The 16033-nt window shown below is 50.1% G+C and overlaps 13 non-coding genes across 13 annotated transcripts; 4 read left to right on the forward strand and 9 right to left on the reverse strand.

The window, feature by feature from the left end:
- Window positions 1-342: 342 nt before the first annotated feature.
- Window positions 343-424, reverse strand: trnal-uag (transfer RNA leucine (anticodon UAG)). Its single transcript has one exon. It is a non-coding gene; the product is annotated as a tRNA-Leu (tRNA).
- Window positions 425-696: 272 nt separating this feature from the next.
- trnav-uac (transfer RNA valine (anticodon UAC)) lies at window positions 697-769 on the reverse strand. Its single transcript has one exon. It is a non-coding gene; the product is annotated as a tRNA-Val (tRNA).
- Window positions 770-3767: 2998 nt separating this feature from the next.
- On the reverse strand, window positions 3768-3839 carry trnaw-cca (transfer RNA tryptophan (anticodon CCA)). Its single transcript has one exon. It is a non-coding gene; the product is annotated as a tRNA-Trp (tRNA).
- A 994-nt stretch (window positions 3840-4833) lies between these two features.
- trnan-guu (transfer RNA asparagine (anticodon GUU)) lies at window positions 4834-4907 on the forward strand. The gene has a single exon. It is a non-coding gene; the product is annotated as a tRNA-Asn (tRNA).
- A 410-nt stretch (window positions 4908-5317) lies between these two features.
- Window positions 5318-5399, reverse strand: trnal-uag (transfer RNA leucine (anticodon UAG)). Its single transcript has one exon. It is a non-coding gene; the product is annotated as a tRNA-Leu (tRNA).
- Window positions 5400-5671: 272 nt separating this feature from the next.
- trnav-uac (transfer RNA valine (anticodon UAC)) lies at window positions 5672-5744 on the reverse strand. Its single transcript has one exon. It is a non-coding gene; the product is annotated as a tRNA-Val (tRNA).
- Window positions 5745-9021: 3277 nt separating this feature from the next.
- Window positions 9022-9093, reverse strand: trnaw-cca (transfer RNA tryptophan (anticodon CCA)). The gene has a single exon. It is a non-coding gene; the product is annotated as a tRNA-Trp (tRNA).
- Window positions 9094-9675: 582 nt separating this feature from the next.
- trnar-ucu (transfer RNA arginine (anticodon UCU)) lies at window positions 9676-9768 on the forward strand. The gene is made up of 2 exons: window positions 9676-9712; window positions 9733-9768. It is a non-coding gene; the product is annotated as a tRNA-Arg (tRNA).
- Window positions 9769-10621: 853 nt separating this feature from the next.
- Window positions 10622-10695, forward strand: trnan-guu (transfer RNA asparagine (anticodon GUU)). Its single transcript has one exon. It is a non-coding gene; the product is annotated as a tRNA-Asn (tRNA).
- Window positions 10696-11105: 410 nt separating this feature from the next.
- On the reverse strand, window positions 11106-11187 carry trnal-uag (transfer RNA leucine (anticodon UAG)). The gene has a single exon. It is a non-coding gene; the product is annotated as a tRNA-Leu (tRNA).
- A 272-nt stretch (window positions 11188-11459) lies between these two features.
- Window positions 11460-11532, reverse strand: trnav-uac (transfer RNA valine (anticodon UAC)). The gene has a single exon. It is a non-coding gene; the product is annotated as a tRNA-Val (tRNA).
- Window positions 11533-14530: 2998 nt separating this feature from the next.
- On the reverse strand, window positions 14531-14602 carry trnaw-cca (transfer RNA tryptophan (anticodon CCA)). The gene has a single exon. It is a non-coding gene; the product is annotated as a tRNA-Trp (tRNA).
- A 994-nt stretch (window positions 14603-15596) lies between these two features.
- Window positions 15597-15670, forward strand: trnan-guu (transfer RNA asparagine (anticodon GUU)). Its single transcript has one exon. It is a non-coding gene; the product is annotated as a tRNA-Asn (tRNA).
- Window positions 15671-16033: the final 363 nt, after the last annotated feature.

The following is a 16033-nucleotide window of genomic DNA, read 5'->3' on the forward strand; positions in this document are numbered from 1 at the left end:
TCTTTGCTCTATTGACAATATAGATATTAAAATAAATATATTCACAAAGAGTCGGAGCTGCCGTGTCACAGATAATCGCTGATGTAATTACACCGTCGAGCACCTGCAATGCAGTCGCACACGGCCCCACTCTCCTAACCCGTTTAATGGGTGACTTGAAAAGAATGTATTTCGATTAAAAACGCATTTTTTTAAAAGCAAGTGAGCTAAACCTGTCATTAATCGCTGTTCTTCAATGCAAGAACGCTGTATTGTATAGCCCTTTACCCCTGCCTACTGCAATTTTTGCACTGACACCTCATTCAGTCCAGTGACGTCACGTGTTGCTTAACACAACATCTCTGGCAGCGGTGGGATTCGAACCCACGAGCCCGGAGGGACTGGAGCCTAAATCCAGCGCCTTAGACCGCTCGGCCACGCTACCACGTTGGTGAAGCGCTTTCTGTGACGAGTATGGATGTGCATCAGGGGCTCTGTGTTTCAGCTCAATATGCAGAGCCAAAGACGCACGGTTTCACAACACGGTTTTACTGCGCGTTGCAAATATGTACACAGGCCCCTTGACTTTAATACAGATATTCCAAATCATACACAGCAGAGAAATGTCCCTGGTTCATTCCAGCATGTAAAAGTAAAAGAGGGATTTGCATTATGTCATCTGATACCGTATTGGATCGGCTGACGAGAAAAAGGTCTTGGTTTTACTGGGGCTCGAACCCAGGACCTTCTGCGTGTAAAGCAGACGTGATAACCGCTACACTATGGAACCACAAACGAAGACTGGTTGGCCAGAGAATTCGGACAAATGTGTTTTCTTCCCTAGACACCAAGACTGACAACGACCGGGAATGTAGCTAGTTAAATAGACCTCTTTATTTCAGTACAATATCGCAGAAATAACACTGTTCCCAATAGAAACATACATATATAATTTCAGCAAATAGAATCCATAATCAGGGAACAAGAGGACAGACTCTCTTTACAGTTCAATATGAAGAACTCATAAAAGGAAAAGTACTGGTCATTAGATGGATCTGGAAGGAAACTGTTCATCTATAAGACGAACTGTGATAGTTCGAACGAGACAGACACATAGGAATACACAGAAATATATATATATTTTTTACAATTTACAGACCTGTAATTACATATTATACATATAAATAAACCCGGGATTAATCGCAGAACTTTCTTGCATTTTCTTTTAGAAAGCAACGCAATTCAAAATAGACCTTACACTAAAGAGACAAAAAATGATTCTGCCCGAGATTTCAACCAGGTTTGATTTCAAGCCTGTTTCGGCATTGTTGCAATACCTCGGTTTCCTGAAGGGGGCGCTCAGCTCACACATTTTCAGCGCCCTGGAAACGCTGCTAACTCTACAATGAACATGCATTGAACACCCCGTGTGACCTCCTGCAGCCACCCCTGTTCCTGGCGCCTGAAATCCATCAACTGATAAGTTTATAAACTCCTGGGGCTTTTGGGGGGTCGCCAGGCCGCGGAATGGGGTTCCCCAGGCAACCACAAGGGGTCGCCCTGGCGTGGGAGATGAAGGATGAGTGAAATTCCTCTGTGGAATCGTTCACCCACCTGTGCCACTAAGAATCGGGGTCACATGCGACAAATCTGGACTGGGGGGCTGCCTTTTACTGGGACAGCTGCCCCTGCACTCGGGGAGCAGAAGGCACCGCTTTACACAAAGAGTGGCGTGGGTGGGGAACAAGCCGCCCAGCCACGGTTGTTGAAGCCGGTTCCCTTTCGTCTCACAAAAAAGCAGCGGTTTGAGACCCTTGGGTCAGTGATCCCCTCTCGATCGTTACCTTTTGTTGTTATTATTTCGTTACGCTGTGCTGCGTGGGCTGTGCTAAGCTGCTGTTGCACTGCAATTTCCCTCGCGGGATCAATAAAGTATCTGTCTTCTCGCGCTCTCGGGTCCTCTGCGAGCGGCTGCTCTCGCTGAGCCGCCATCCGCGCCGCGCCCAGCAGAGGGCGCTCAAGCCGCGCGTCCGTCACCATCGGGAAACTGAAAGGCAAGTTCGCCCCCCCCCCGCTCGTCCTGCGCTCGGCTGGGGGAGGAGACGCGGCCGCAGAGCGCCTCTGTCCCGGAATCCGCCCAAGGGAGAGGCTGTGGTCGAGGAGGTGGGTGAATCCCTCTCACTACCAGGGCCTCCAGACCAGCTGAGTGCCTGGCAGGAGCCCGGAGTGCCGCAGGGGTGTCGAGGCCAGGAGGTTCCTGGGAGGGCAGCTCCAGTCTGCCCCCCGGCTGGGTGAAGGGGAGAGGTGCGGGGGCAGCAGAGGATCCACAGGGGCGAAGGGCGAGGGGAGACTCCAGCCCGGGTTCGAGAAGATGGAGCAAGGTGAGGAAGAGGAGGAGGAGGAGGGAGAGGGGACTGGGAAGGGGAGAGACGCAGGGGTGTAGGGGGGCGAGAGGGAACTGGAGACAGGACAGGGGGGAGAGGGAGAGGGAGAGGGGGTGGGGTACAGGGGTGTGAAGGGGCGCCCACTGGGATGAGGCGGGGAGGCCGATGAAGAGGGGTTCCACGCAGCGGATGAAACTGGTGACCTGGGAGACGCACTTTTGGAAACCGGCCTTGTAACTGGGGATCGAGGTATCCCCCTCCCCGAGGGGCTGAGCAGCCCGAGGCTGGGAAGGTACCTCACCTGTGAGACGCAAGAGACAGGCAGGGAGGGGAGGTGACAGAGAGAGAGGAAGAGTGTGAGATCTTTGTGTAGACACACTGCAGGCACCAGCACACACACAGCTCCCGAGTGTTAGAGTCTGCTCCCTTGCGTGCTTGGTGTTGTGCCACATACTGCTCTAGTGTGACAGAGGCTTGGCAATACTAATTCAGGTATCTAACAATATTATATTATTATATATAAAATATATATGGTTTTGACAGAGGTAGTAGAATGTCTCTCGATGGGTCCTTCACCTCTGAATCCCAACATGTTCTGGCTGTGTTCACTGGTACTTAATCAAACCCCCTCACTGGACTGATTAACTGGTTGAAAACATTTACACACAGCACAAAGGACCAGGAGCTTAACTTCTAGACAGTGGCTCCCTGAAGTCATTCAAAGGTTGTGGGTTCGAGTCCCATCAGAGTCGTTTTAAACACTACAACCTCGGAATACCTCGTTTATTCAAAGATTTGCATTTCATACCGTCTGTCCCAGTACAGAAATGACAGTAGGAGGAACATAACACGTTAATTCAAAGAAAACTAAGTAAGTTAAAAGTGGCAATACCTCAAAGCTTTGCACTAGTGTGAGACACATTTGGGTTGACGTGTTCAGTGCTTTGTGTGTGGCAGTTTGCTGGTGTGAGCGCCTTGCCGTCTGGACATTTCATCTGGATGATTCGCTGTTCGCAAAGCGACTGCACTGTGACTTTACTACATTAAGAGACCCTCAACGTCCATGGGTGGGCTCGGACTACCAATCTTTCGGTTAACAGCCGAACGCGCTGACAGAGTTCGCCACGGAGACTCTGATATAGTGGACCGGCTCTCTGGCTCCGTGAAAACAACACACTCAGAACATTTTCACCTGTTTGCTTCACTTTCCAATGAAGGAAACAACAGCAGCTGAGATCAGCGGGATGTTCTTCTCTTTCTGTACTGCGATTTCTGAAAGGTACCCTGTGAGAATACGGGTTCTGACGAGAAGGGAGGGTCATATAAGGTCAGCAGGCTTGGGGAATTGGACTTTGTGGGGAGGGCTCCCGGTTCGGCAACAGCAGAGCTTGAAAAAGCAAGTGCTGACCTCGACGTGATTTGAACACGCAACCTTCTGATCTGGAGTCAGACGCGCTACCGTTGCGCCACGAGGTCACAAACAGACCTCATTAATTCCCCAAAGAGAACAATCGGCGTCTCTGCAGCTGAAGAGGGAATTGGACTTTGTGAGGAGGGCTCCCGGTTCGGCAACAGCAGAGCTTTAATAAGCAAAGACTGTCCCCACCGTGATTTAAATACACAACCTTTTGATTCGGAGTCAGACGCGCTACCGTTGCGTCACGAGATGATGTCTGTCCTACTGTTGTTTCTAAACTGTACAAATACGCAAACAGAGAAAAGTATACAAACAGGACAAAAACAATGCAAAAGTAATACGGCAAACAGAGCAAAAATAATATGGTGATTAATAAATAGTACAACTAGTACAGTTTTAAGTACAATTTCGGCTTACATTCAGTTGTCATGTATGTAGTGGTGTAGGAGTGCGTGTGGTGTGACATTAATCTGGCGTTTCCTTGTTCTGAAGTTTTGCGAGAAGCACTGGCGTACCAGGATCTTGTTGAAATGCCTCTGTCAATTGTGATCAATTGTGTTAAGATCAGAAACGCTTGGTTCGAACCCAGGATCTTCTGCATGTAAGCTATATGGCTTTCAGCCTTTGAAGGGGGTCTGGGGTTTCACACCCGTTCACACCAGACAGAGGCATTTCAAGAAGACCCTGATACGCCAGTGCTTCTTTTTTTTCGGCCAAGGCAACTTTTTTTTTCCACTATGAGATGGTTTGCCGTACAAGGGCTGCACCTGTGGTCGCGGTTCTTGTCGTTCCCGGTTTTCGGCAGTTTCTGTAGTCGTTACGACAGGGTTCTGCGCGTGTGTATGTGTGTGGCCACCGGTTGCCATGGTGAAGAGGGTTCTGCGAGGAAGGGAGTCGGGCCAATAGGGAACGCGCCTGAGGTGATACAGTGGACGTCTCGCATCCACGTCTGCACACAGTACCTGTATATATACCTGCGTACTTTTGACAGCTCCACTGGTTGTCCACTGCATTATGTTCTGTTTGCAAACTGGCCTACTGGCCTGTCAGTTAGTCTCTGTGGCGCAATCGGTTAGCGCGTTCGGCTGTTAACCGAAAGGTTGGTGGTTCGAGCCCACCCAGGGACGGCTGTTTTGTTATGTGTCGTCTTAGGTTCTGTTGTTTGTCTTCCCAACAGGAAGCCTGTAAAAAGACGTCTTTGCTCTATTGACAATATAGATATTAAAATAAATATATTCACAAAGAGTCGGAGCTGCCGTGTCACAGATAATCGCTGATGTAATTACACCGTCGAGCACCTGCAATGCAGTCGCACACGGCCCCACTCTCCTAACCCGTTTAATGGGTGACTTGAAAAGAATGTATTTCGATTAAAAACGCATTTTTTTAAAAGCAAGTGAGCTAAACCTGTCATTAATCGCTGTTCTTCAATGCAAGAACGCTGTATTGTATAGCCCTTTACCCCTGCCTACTGCAATTTTTGCACTGACACCTCATTCAGTCCAGTGACGTCACGTGTTGCTTAACACAACATCTCTGGCAGCGGTGGGATTCGAACCCACGAGCCCGGAGGGACTGGAGCCTAAATCCAGCGCCTTAGACCGCTCGGCCACGCTACCACGTTGGTGAAGCGCTTTCTGTGACGAGTATGGATGTGCATCAGGGGCTCTGTGTTTCAGCTCAATATGCAGAGCCAAAGACGCACGGTTTCACAACACGGTTTTACTGCGCGTTGCAAATATGTACACAGGCCCCTTGACTTTAATACAGATATTCCAAATCATACACAGCAGAGAAATGTCCCTGGTTCATTCCAGCATGTAAAAGTAAAAGAGGGATTTGCATTATGTCATCTGATACCGTATTGGATCGGCTGACGAGTAAAAGGTCTTGGTTCCACTGGGGCTCGAACCCAGGACCTTCTGCGTGTAAAGCAGACGTGATAACCGCTACACTATGGAACCACAAACGAAGACTGGTTGGCCAGAGAATTCGGACAAATGTGTTTTCTTCCCTAGACACCAAGACTGACAACGACCGGGAATGTAGCTAGTTAAATAGACCTCTTTATTTCAGTACAATATCGCAGAAATAACACTGTTCCCAATAGAAACATACATATATAATTTCAGCAAATAGAATCCATAATCAGGGAGCAAGAGGACAGACTCTCTTTACAGTTCAATATGAAGAACTCATAAAAGGAAAAGTACTGGTCATTAGATGGATCTGGAAGGAAACTGTTCATCTATAAGACGAACTGTGATAGTTCGAACGAGACAGACACATAGGAATACACAGAAATATATATATATTTTTTACAATTTACAGACCTGTAATTACATATTATACATATAAATAAACCCGGGATTAATCGCAGAACTTTCTTGCATTTTCTTTTAGAAAGCAACGCAATTCAAAATAGACCTTACACTAAAGAGACAAAAAATGATCCTGCCCGAGATTTCAACCATGTTTGATTTCAAGCCTGTTTCGGCATTGTTGCAATACCTCGGTTTCCTGAAGGGGGCGCTCAGCTCACACATTTTCAGCGCCCTGGAAACGCTGCTAACTCTACAATGAACATGCATTGAACACCCCGTGTGACCTCCTGCAGCCACCCCTGTTCCTGGCGCCTGAAATCCATCAACTGATAAGTTTATAAACTCCTGGGGCTTTTGGGGGGTCGCCAGGCCGCGGAATGGGGTTCCCCAGGCAACCACAAGGGGTCGCCCTGGCGTGGGAGATGAAGGATGAGTGAAATTCCTCTGTGGAATCGTTCACCCACCTGTGCCACTAAGAATCGGGGTCACATGCGACAAATCTGGACTGGGGGGCTGCCTTTTACTGGGACAGCTGCCCCTGCACTCGGGGAGCAGAAGGCACCGCTTTACACAAAGAGTGGCGTGGGTGGGGAACAAGCCGCCCAGCCACGGTTGTTGAAGCCGGTTCCCTTTCGTCTCACAAAAAAGCAGCGGTTTGAGACCCTTGGGTCAGTGATCCCCTCTCGATCGTTACCTTTTGTTGTTATTATTTCGTTACGCTGTGCTGCGTGGGCTGTGCTAAGCTGCTGTTGCACTGCAATTTCCCTCGCGGGATCAATAAAGTATCTGTCTTCTCGCGCTCTCGGGTCCTCTGCGAGCGGCTGCTCTCGCTGAGCCGCCATCTGCGCCGCGCCCAGCAGAGGGCGCTCAAGCCGCGCGTCCGTCACCATCGGGAAACTGAAAGGCAAGTTCGCCCCCCCCCCGCTCGTCCTGCGCTCGGCTGGGGGAGGAGACGCGGCCGCAGAGCGCCTCTGTCCCGGAATCCGCCCCAGGGAGAGGCTGTGGTCGAGGAGGTGGGTGAATCCCTCTCACTACCAGGGCCTCCAGACCAGCTGAGTGCCTGGCAGGAGCCCGGAGTGCCGCAGGGGTGTCGAGGCCAGGAGGTTCCTGGGAGGGCAGCTCCAGTCTGCCCCCCGGCTGGGGGAAGGGGAGAGGTGCGGGGGCAGCAGAGGATCCACAGGGGCGAAGGGCGAGGGGAGACTCCAGCCCGGGTTCGAGAAGATGGAGCAAGGTGAGGAAGAGGAGGAGGAGGAGGAGGAGGGAGAAGGGACTGGGAAGGGGAGAGACGCAGGGGTGTAGGGGGGCGAGAGGGAACTGGAGACAGGACAGGGGGGAGAGGGAGAGGGGGTGGGGTACAGGGGTGTGAAGGGGCGCCCACTGGGATGAGGCGGGGAGGCCGATGAAGAGGGGTAGGGACTAGGGAAGGCAGGAAAAGAGGTTGGGGAGACTGTGGAGGTGCCTGGGAGTAGGTGTGGCCGTGCACCCCAACAGTACAAGCAGCGGCAGGATTCCAGCGCCTCCATGAGATCCGGCGCTGCAGAGGGGGGCGAGGGGGCGTCGCCAGCAGAGGGGGTCTCCCCATCGGCAGGCTCAGACTGGCGGGAGCCCCAGTAGCACCTCAGCCCCCGGACGAGACGCTCCTGCTCCGGGGGTTCCACGCAGCGGATGAAACTGGTGACCTGGGAGACGCACTTTTGGAAACCGGCCTTGTAACTGGGGATCAAGGTATCCCCCTCCCCGAGGGGCTGAGCAGCCCGAGGCTGGGAAGGTACCTCACCTGTGAGACGCAAGAGACAGGCAGGGAGGGGAGGTGACAGAGAGAGAGGAAGAGTGTGAGATCTTTGTGTAGACACACTGCAGGCACCAGCACACACACAGCTCCCGAGTGTTAGAGTCTGCTCCCTTGCGTGCTTGGTGTTGTGCCACATACTGCTCTAGTGTGACAGAGGCTTGGCAATACTAATTCAGGTATCTAACAATATTATATTATTATATATAAAATATATATGGTTTTGACAGAGGTAGTAGAATGTCTCTCGATGGGTCCTTCACCTCTGAATCCCAACATGTTCTGGCTGTGTTCACTGGTACTTAATCAAACCCCCTCACTGGACTGATTAACTGGTTGAAAACATTTACACACAGCACAAAGGACCAGGAGCTAAACTTCTAGACAGTGGCTTCGTGAAGGCATTCAAAGGTTGTGGGTTCGAGTCCCACCAGAGTCGTTTTAAACACTACAACCTCGGAATACCTCGCTTATTCAAAGATTTGCATTTCATACCGTCTGTCCCAGTACAGAAATGATAGTAGGAAGAACATAACACGTTAATTCAAAGAAAACTAAGTGAGGTAAAAGTGTCAAAACCCCAAAGTTTTGCACTATTGTGAGACATATTTGGGTTAACGTGTTCAGTGCTTTGTGTGTGGCAGTTTGCTGGTGTGAGCGCCTTGCCGTCTGGACATTTCATCTGGATGATTCGCTGTTCGCAAAGCGACTGCACTGTGACTTTACTACACTGTCTTTTACCTCTTAATGAGGTAAAAGACAGTCCATTAAGAGACCCTCAACGTCCATGGGTGGGCTCGGACTACCAAGCTTTCGGTTAACAGCCGAACGCGCTGACAGAGTTCGCCACGGAGACTCTGATATAGTGGACCGGCTCTCTGGCTCCGTGAAAACAACACACTCAGAACATTTTCACCTGTTTGCTTCACTTTCCAATGAAGGAAACAACAGCAGCTGAGATCAGCAGGATGTTCTTCTCTTTCTGTACTGAGATTTCTGAAAGGTACCCTGTGAAAATACGGGTTCTGACGAGAAGGGAGGGTCATATAAGGTCAGCAGGCTTGGGGAATTGGACTTTGTGGGGAGGGCTCCCGGTTCGGCAACAGCAGAGCTTGAAAAAGCAAGTGCTGACCTCGACGTGATTTGAACACGCAACCTTCTGATCTGGAGTCAGACGCGCTACCGTTGCGCCACGAGGTCACAAACAGACCTCATTAATTCCCCAAAGAGAACAATCGGCGTCTCTGCAGCTGAAGAGTTTGATTACTCTGTCCTGTGAGGGTCGCCGCTCTTCCAAAGAGTTTCTTCCTCCCAGATCACGGATTGTTCTTCCTGCCCGGATCTCGCACAGAGAGCAGACACGTGAAATTCACACCCTGACCTCTCCCAGGAGGAGCACGATTAACAGAGAATCCTCTCTCCATTTCACAATCAGTCCACTGTGGGCTGTGCTGTTCTCGATGAGCTCAGGGAGCAGGTAGGTGCAGCGCAGCTCCAGCTGGGCGTTTCTCTCCTTGATCTTCTGGCTCAGTGCTCTCCAGACAGGACAGGTGAGACAGCAAAAGAAGAGCTGCTCCAGGTGGGGCTCGAACCCACAACCTCGGCATGACTCCGCTGAGCACTGCTGTATAAGTACCGCGCGCTGACCGATTGCGCCACGTAGTTGTCTTCTCCATAACATTCAAACTGCCGACAGACTTTTGATCAGGAGATGAACCTCCGTTTCACGGTGTTGAGCTGTTTCTCTGTCCTGTTCAGCTGGTCACCTCCTCATTTCTAGCAGGCTCTGTGGCGCAAAGGATAGCGCGTTGGACTTCTAGACAGTGGCTTTGTGAAGTCATTCAAAGGTTGTGGGTTCGAGTCCCACCAGAGTCGTTTTAAACACTACAACCTCGGAATACCTCGTTTATTCAAAGATTTGCATTTCATACCGTCTGTCCCAGTACAGAAATGACAGTAGGAGGAACATAACACGTTAATTCAAAGAAAACTAAGTAAGTTAAAAGTGGCAATACCTCAAAGCTTTGCACTAGTGTGAGACACATTTGGGTTGACGTGTTCAGTGCTTTGTGTGTGGCAGTTTGCTGGTGTGAGCGCCTTGCCGTCTGGGCATTTCATCTGGATGATTCGCTGTTCGCAAAGCGACTGCACTGTGACTTTACTACATTAAGAGACCTTCAACGTCCATGGGTGGGCTCGGACTACCAATCTTTCGGTTAACAGCCGAACGCGCTGACAGAGTTCGCCACGGAGACTCTGATATAGTGGACCGGCTCTCTGGCTCCATGAAAACAACACACTCAGAACATTTTCACCTGTTTGCTTCACTTTCCAATGAAGGAAACAACAGCAGCTGAGATCAGCGGGATGTTCTTCTCTTTCTGTACTGCGATTTCTGAAAGGTACCCTGTGAAAATACGGGTTCTGACGAGAAGGGAGGGTCATATAACATCAGCATATAACATGCCGGTTTTCGGCAGTTTCTGTAGTCGTTACGACAGGGTTCTGCGCGTGTGTATGTGTGTGGCCACCGGTTGCCATGGTGAAGAGGGTTCTGCGAGGAAGGGAGTCGGGCCAATAGGGAACGCGCCTGAGGTGATACAGTGGACGTCTCGCATCCACGTCTGCACACAGTACCTGTATATATACCTGCGTACTTTTGACAGCTCCACTGGTTGTCCACTGCATTATGTTCTGTTTGCAAACTGGGCTACTGGCTTGTCAGTTAGTCTCTGTGGCGCAATCGGTTAGCGCGTTCGGCTGTTAACCGAAAGGTTGGTGGTTCGAGCCCACCCAGGGACGGCTGTTTTGTTATGTGTCGTCTTAGGTTCTGTTGTTTGTCTTCCCAACAGGAAGCCTGTAAAAAGACGTCTTTGCTCTATTGACAATATAGATATTAAAATAAATATATTTACAAAGAGTCGGAGCTGCCGTGTCACAGATAATCGCTGATGTAATTACACCGTCGAGCACCTGCAATGCAGTCGCACACGGCCCCACTCTCCTAACCCGTTTAATGGGTGACTTGAAAAGAATGTATTTCGATTAAAAACGCATTTTTTTAAAAGCAAGTGAGCTAAACCTGTCATTAATCGCTGTTCTTCAATGCAAGAACGCTGTACTGTATAGCCCTTTACCCCTGCCTACTGCAATTTTTGCACTGACACCTCTCTCAGTCCGGTGACGTCACGTGTTGCTAAACACAACATCTCTGGCAGCGGTGGGATTCGAACCCACGACCCCGGAGGGACTGGAGCCTAAATCCAGCGCCTTAGACCGCTCGGCCACGCTACCACGATGGTGAAGCGCTTTCTGTGACGAGTATGGATGTGCATCAGGGGCTCTGTGTTTCAGCTCAATATGCAGAGCCAAAGACGCACGGTTTCACAACACGGTTTTACTGCGCGTTGCAAATATGTACACAGACCCCTTGACTTTAATACAGTTATTCCAAATCATAGACAGCAGAGAAATGTCCCTGGTTCATTCCAGCATGTAAAAGTAAAAGAGGGATTTGCATTATGTCATCTGATACCGTATTGGATCGGCTGACGAGAAAAAGGTCTTGGTTTTACTGGGGCTCGAACCCAGGACCTTCTGCGTGTAAAGCAGATGTGATAACCGCTACACTATGGAACCACAAACGAAGACTGGTTGGCCAGAGAATTCGGACAAATGTGTTTTCTTCCCTAGACACCAAGACTGACAACGACCGGGAATGTAGCTAGTTAAATAGACCTCTTTATTTCAGTACAATATCGCAGAAATAACACTGTTCCCAATAGAAACATACATATATAATTTCAGCAAATAGAATCCATAATCAGGGAACAAGAGGACAGACTCTCTTTACAGTTCAATATGAAGAACTCATAAAAGGAAAAGTACTGGTCATTAGATGGATCTGGAAGGAAACTGTTCATCTATAAGACGAACTGTGATAGTTCGAACGAGACAGACACATAGGAATACACAGAAATATATATATATTTTTTACAATTTACAGACCTGTAATTACATATTATACATATAAATAAACCCGGGATTAATCGCAGAACTTTCTTGCATTTTCTTTTAGAAAGCAACGCAATTCAAAATAGACCTTACACTAAAGAGACAAAAAATGATTCTGCCCGAGATTTCAACCAGGTTTGATTTCAAGCCTGTTTCGGCATTGTTGCAATACCTCGGTTTCCTGAAGGGGGCGCTCAGCTCACACATTTTCAGCGCCCTGGAAACGCTGCTAACTCTACAATGAACATGCATTGAACACCCCGTGTGACCTCCTGCAGCCACCCCTGTTCCTGGCGCCTGAAATCCATCAACTGATAAGTTTATAAACTCCTGGGGCTTTTGGGGGGTCGCCAGGCCGCGGAATGGGGTTCCCCAGGCAACCACAAGGGGTCGCCCTGGCGTGGGAGATGAAGGATGAGTGAAATTCCTCTGTGGAATCGTTCACCCACCTGTGCCACTAAGAATCGGGGTCACATGCGACAAATCTGGACTGGGGGGCTGCCTTTTACTGGGACAGCTGCCCCTGCACTCGGGGAGCAGAAGGCACCGCTTTACACAAAGAGTGGCGTGGGTGGGGAACAAGCCGCCCAGCCACGGTTGTTGAAGCCGGTTCCCTTTCGTCTCACAAAAAAGCAGCGGTTTGAGACCCTTGGGTCAGTGATCCCCTCTCGATCGTTACCTTTTGTTGTTATTATTTCGTTACGCTGTGCTGCGTGGGCTGTGCTAAGCTGCTGTTGCACTGCAATTTCCCTCGCGGGATCAATAAAGTATCTGTCTTCTCGCGCTCTCGGGTCCTCTGCGAGCGGCTGCTCTCGCTGAGCCGCCATCCGCGCCGCGCCCAGCAGAGGGCGCTCAAGCCGCGCGTCCGTCACCATCGGGAAACTGAAAGGCAAGTTCGCCCCCCCCCCGCTCGTCCTGCGCTCGGCTGGGGGAGGAGACGCGGCCGCAGAGCGCCTCTGTCCCGGAATCCGCCCAAGGGAGAGGCTGTGGTCGAGGAGGTGGGTGAATCCCTCTCACTACCAGGGCCTCCAGACCAGCTGAGTGCCTGGCAGGAGCCCGGAGTGCCGCAGGGGTGTCGAGGCCAGGAGGTTCCTGGGAGGGCAGCTCCAGTCTGCCCCCCGGCTGGGTGAAGGGGAGAGGTGCGGGGGCAGCAGAGGATCCACAGGGGCGAAGGGCGAGGGGAGACTCCAGCCCGGGTTCGAGAAGATGGAGCAAGGTGAGGAAGAGGAGGAGGAGGAGGGAGAGGGGACTGGGAAGGGGAGAGACGCAGGGGTGTAGGGGGGCGAGAGGGAACTGGAGACAGGACAGGGGGGAGAGGGAGAGGGAGAGGGGGTGGGGTACAGGGGTGTGAAGGGGCGCCCACTGGGATGAGGCGGGGAGGCCGATGAAGAGGGGTTCCACGCAGCGGATGAAACTGGTGACCTGGGAGACGCACTTTTGGAAACCGGCCTTGTAACTGGGGATCGAGGTATCCCCCTCCCCGAGGGGCTGAGCAGCCCGAGGCTGGGAAGGTACCTCACCTGTGAGACGCAAGAGACAGGCAGGGAGGGGAGGTGACAGAGAGAGAGGAAGAGTGTGAGATCTTTGTGTAGACACACTGCAGGCACCAGCACACACACAGCTCCCGAGTGTTAGAGTCTGCTCCCTTGCGTGCTTGGTGTTGTGCCACATACTGCTCTAGTGTGACAGAGGCTTGGCAATACTAATTCAGGTATCTAACAATATTATATTATTATATATAAAATATATATGGTTTTGACAGAGGTAGTAGAATGTCTCTCGATGGGTCCTTCACCTCTGAATCCCAACATGTTCTGGCTGTGTTCACTGGTACTTAATCAAACCCCCTCACTGGACTGATTAACTGGTTGAAAACATTTACACACAGCACAAAGGACCAGGAGCTTAACTTCTAGACAGTGGCTCCCTGAAGTCATTCAAAGGTTGTGGGTTCGAGTCCCATCAGAGTCGTTTTAAACACTACAACCTCGGAATACCTCGTTTATTCAAAGATTTGCATTTCATACCGTCTGTCCCAGTACAGAAATGACAGTAGGAGGAACATAACACGTTAATTCAAAGAAAACTAAGTAAGTTAAAAGTGGCAATACCTCAAAGCTTTGCACTAGTGTGAGACACATTTGGGTTGACGTGTTCAGTGCTTTGTGTGTGGCAGTTTGCTGGTGTGAGCGCCTTGCCGTCTGGACATTTCATCTGGATGATTCGCTGTTCGCAAAGCGACTGCACTGTGACTTTACTACATTAAGAGACCCTCAACGTCCATGGGTGGGCTCGGACTACCAATCTTTCGGTTAACAGCCGAACGCGCTGACAGAGTTCGCCACGGAGACTCTGATATAGTGGACCGGCTCTCTGGCTCCGTGAAAACAACACACTCAGAACATTTTCACCTGTTTGCTTCACTTTCCAATGAAGGAAACAACAGCAGCTGAGATCAGCGGGATGTTCTTCTCTTTCTGTACTGCGATTTCTGAAAGGTACCCTGTGAGAATACGGGTTCTGACGAGAAGGGAGGGTCATATAAGGTCAGCAGGCTTGGGGAATTGGACTTTGTGGGGAGGGCTCCCGGTTCGGCAACAGCAGAGCTTGAAAAAGCAAGTGCTGACCTCGACGTGATTTGAACACGCAACCTTCTGATCTGGAGTCAGACGCGCTACCGTTGCGCCACGAGGTCACAAACAGACCTCATTAATTCCCCAAAGAGAACAATCGGCGTCTCTGCAGCTGAAGAGGGAATTGGACTTTGTGAGGAGGGCTCCCGGTTCGGCAACAGCAGAGCTTTAATAAGCAAAGACTGTCCCCACCGTGATTTAAATACACAACCTTTTGATTCGGAGTCAGACGCGCTACCGTTGCGTCACGAGATGATGTCTGTCCTACTGTTGTTTCTAAACTGTACAAATACGCAAACAGAGAAAAGTATACAAACAGGACAAAAACAATGCAAAAGTAATACGGCAAACAGAGCAAAAATAATATGGTGATTAATAAATAGTACAACTAGTACAGTTTTAAGTACAATTTCGGCTTACATTCAGTTGTCATGTATGTAGTGGTGTAGGAGTGCGTGTGGTGTGACATTAATCTGGCGTTTCCTTGTTCTGAAGTTTTGCGAGAAGCACTGGCGTACCAGGATCTTGTTGAAATGCCTCTGTCAATTGTGATCAATTGTGTTAAGATCAGAAACGCTTGGTTCGAACCCAGGATCTTCTGCATGTAAGCTATATGGCTTTCAGCCTTTGAAGGGGGTCTGGGGTTTCACACCCGTTCACACCAGACAGAGGCATTTCAAGAAGACCCTGATACGCCAGTGCTTCTTTTTTTTCGGCCAAGGCAACTTTTTTTTTCCACTATGAGATGGTTTGCCGTACAAGGGCTGCACCTGTGGTCGCGGTTCTTGTCGTTCCCGGTTTTCGGCAGTTTCTGTAGTCGTTACGACAGGGTTCTGCGCGTGTGTATGTGTGTGGCCACCGGTTGCCATGGTGAAGAGGGTTCTGCGAGGAAGGGAGTCGGGCCAATAGGGAACGCGCCTGAGGTGATACAGTGGACGTCTCGCATCCACGTCTGCACACAGTACCTGTATATATACCTGCGTACTTTTGACAGCTCCACTGGTTGTCCACTGCATTATGTTCTGTTTGCAAACTGGCCTACTGGCCTGTCAGTTAGTCTCTGTGGCGCAATCGGTTAGCGCGTTCGGCTGTTAACCGAAAGGTTGGTGGTTCGAGCCCACCCAGGGACGGCTGTTTTGTTATGTGTCGTCTTAGGTTCTGTTGTTTGTCTTCCCAACAGGAAGCCTGTAAAAAGACGTCTTTGCTCTATTGACAATATAGATATTAAAATAAATATATTCACAAAGAGTCGGAGCTGCCGTGTCACAGATAATCGCTGATGTAATTACACCGTCGAGCACCTGCAATGCAGTCGCACACGGCCCCACTCTCCTAACCCGTTTAATGGGTGACTTGAAAAGAATGTATTTCGATTAAAAACGCATTTTTTTAAAAGCAAGTGAGCTAAACCTGTCATTAATCGCTGTTCTTCAATGCAAGAACGCTGTATTGTATAGCCCTTTACCCCTGCCTACTGCAATTTTTGCACTGAC

This window comes from Atractosteus spatula, chromosome 3 (assembly GCF_055471065.1).
Source record: "Atractosteus spatula isolate fAtrSpa1 chromosome 3, fAtrSpa1.hap1, whole genome shotgun sequence".
NCBI classification, from domain to species: domain Eukaryota; kingdom Metazoa; phylum Chordata; class Actinopteri; order Semionotiformes; family Lepisosteidae; genus Atractosteus; species Atractosteus spatula.